The sequence below is a fragment of the Prionailurus bengalensis genome, chromosome A1 (assembly GCF_016509475.1).
Source record: "Prionailurus bengalensis isolate Pbe53 chromosome A1, Fcat_Pben_1.1_paternal_pri, whole genome shotgun sequence".
Lineage (NCBI taxonomy): Eukaryota > Metazoa > Chordata > Mammalia > Carnivora > Felidae > Prionailurus > Prionailurus bengalensis.
In genome coordinates, this window is record NC_057343.1 from 236,153,640 (window position 1) to 236,156,609 (window position 2,970).

At 40.3% G+C, this 2,970-nt stretch overlaps 1 pseudogene; it reads left to right on the top strand.

Annotated features, from left to right (window-relative positions):
- Positions 1-868: 868 nt before the first annotated feature.
- LOC122495613 lies at positions 869-2,361 on the top strand (annotated as a pseudogene).
- The last annotated feature ends 609 nt before the right edge of the window (positions 2,362-2,970 follow it).

Genomic DNA, 2,970 nt, shown 5'->3' on the forward strand with positions numbered 1-2,970 from the left:
TAGAAATTTATATAATTACAGCTTTATTTGTATAACTTGGATATAAAATTCTTGACTTTATTAATTATAATGTGTGTTTGACCTTTAATTAAAAAAAATTAATTTAGGGGCACCTGGGTGGCTCAGTCGGTTACGTGTCTAACTCTTGGTTTTGGCTCAGCCCATGATCCCAGGATCGTGGGATAGAGCCCTGTGTCCGGCTCTGTGCTAACAGTGTGGAGCCTGCTTGGGATTCCCAGTCTCCCTCACTTTCTCTCTCTCTGCTTTTCCTCTACTTGCTCTCTCTCTCTCTCTCTCTCTCAAAGTAAATAAATAAAATTAAAAAATATTTTGAAAAATTAGTTTAAATATTTTAGGAAAAGAACTCTTTGGGAAAGTACAAGTATTTTAAAATTATAAATTCTTGGGGCGCCTGGGTGGCTCTGTCAGTTAAGCGTCTGACGTCGACTCAGGTCATGGTCTCATGGTGCGTGAGTTCGAGCCCTGCATTGGGCTCTGTGCTGACAGCTCAGAGCCTGGATCCTGTTTCAGATTCTGTGTCTCCCCCTCTCTCTGCCCCTCTCTCTCTCCTTCTCTCTCTCTCTCTCAAAAATAAATAAACACTAAAAACATGTTTTTTAATTATAAATTCTTTAAGAAAAAAATTTTTAATGTTTATTTATTTTTGCGAATAGGGGAGGGCAGAGAGAGAGAGAAACACAGAATCTGAAACAGGCTCCAGGCTCTGAGCTGTCAGCACAGAGCCCGGTGTGGGGCTGGAATCCACGAACTGCAAGATCATGACCTGAGCCAAAGTCGGACGCTTAACAGACTGATCCACCCAGGTGCCCCCAAATTATAAATTCTTAACATTATTTCAAAACATTTACAGACTTCCACATTTCATGATTTAATTTATATTTTGGTGGAAGTTTATTCAAATGTATACATTCAAGTAACATTTTATTGTATATTTTAATCTGAAATACATATTATAAGGTAAAAAGTTACTTTGGATCATGGAGATTAAAATGTAAATTAATTTTTGTGTATTTGTGGAAACAGAATATGGAAACAGGGCTCAGAAATGAAAAGCTAAAAAAAGAAGTAAGTTTTTCAGAGGGTGCCCTGCTTGATTGAAAAAGCAATCTGGAAACAAGGAAATTAAGCAGACTTTTGTCAAGTGTGACTCACATGAAATTTACAAACAGGATATTATAAATTTTATAATTAGATTTAATTAATGAAACAATAATGAAAATGAGCATAAAGTTATTCTCACCAAATAGAAAAAGAGGTCAGATAAAAATCTCTTTTATTTGTTAGTAAGGGAAGATTGAAGTTTGGATCCAACAATGGAAATGGAAAAGAGTAACTCTTATCAAATCTGCAACCAGAAGCCGCAGACAGAGCCCCACCTGCTGCCGTGATGAGGTGACATTCACGACATTGGTAAGTTGGGCAAGAACGTGGAGACCTCTGCACATCGTCGTGATAGTGTGTGAATGTTTCTAGCAAACGGTCTGATTCAAATTGATGAATCAGATTTTCCCTTCGGTAGGTCTGACAGAACACTTAGTATTTTACGTCAAAATTAAATTATTTCTAGCGGAAAAAGAAAGTACAGAGACCAACTTTTATAGTTTAGGTTGAAAGGCAAAGTATTTTATTTTTGTGTGTGGCGTAAGAAAGTGGCCCAGTCTTTCCCGGTTATTGTGGCGCCAGTCACTGTGAGCAGAAGAGTCCCCCCAGGGCACCCTGTACCAGGTGACGTGGTGAGTCCCTCACACCAACCAGCACAAGCGCAGGAAGTTTTTGGAGATGGTGGAGCTGTAGGTCAGCTTGAAGACCTCTGACCCTCAGAAGAACAAACGCTTCTCAGGCATCATCAGGCTTAAGTCCACTCCCTGCCCTATGTTCTCTGTCTGTGTTTTGGGGGACCAGCAGCACTGCAATGAGGCCAAGGCTGTGGATATTCCCCACATGGACATCGGGGCACCAACGAAACTCAGCAGAAATAAAAACTTAGTCAAGAAGCTGGATTAGAAGTATGATGCCGTTTTGGCTTCAGAATCTGTGCTCAAGCAGATCCCACGAATCCTGGTCCAGGACTGAATAAGGCTGGCAAATTCCCCTTTTTGCTGACCTCCCATGAGAACATCATGGCCAAAGGGGAAGAAGTGAAGTCCATGATCAAATCCCAGATGAAGAGGGTGCTGTGTCTGGCCTTGGCCATTAGCCATGTGAAAATGACAGATGATGGGCTTGTGAACAACATCCAGTTAGCTGTGAATTGGTGAACGTCCGGGCTTTATACATCGAGAGCACCATGGGCAAGCCCCAACGCCTGCACTAAGGCACAGCTTGATAATCCCTAGTGCTGTCAAACAAACAAACAAACAAACAAACAAACAAGTAAGTAAAGGAATAAATAACGTGGCCCGACTCTTTTGCATGTCGCTGTCCAGTTTTCCCAATACCATTTGTTGAAGAGATTGTCTTCTTCCCATTGGATATTCATTCATGCTTTGTGGAAGATGAGTTGACCATATAGTTCTGGGTCCATTTCTGGGGTTTCTATTCTGTTTGATTGATCTATGTGTCTGTTTTTGTGCCAGTACCATACTGTCTTGATGACTACAGCTTTGTAATATAGCTTAGGTCTGGAATTGTCACGTCTCCAGCTTTGGTTTTCTTTTTCAAGACTTCTTTGTCTATCGGGGGTCGTTTTTGGTTCCATACACATTTTAGGATAGTTTGTTCTAGCTCTGTGAAAAATGCTGGTGGTATTTTGATAGAGACTGCGTTGAATGTGTAGTTTGTTTTGGGTAGTGTCAACGTTTTAACAATATAGGATCTTCCAATCCATGAGCATAGAAAGTTTTTCCATTTTTTGTGTGTCTTCAGTTTCTCTCATAAGTGTTCTATAGTTTTCAGAGTACAGATCTTTTGCTTCTTTGACTGCGTTTATTCCTAGGTATCTTACGGTTT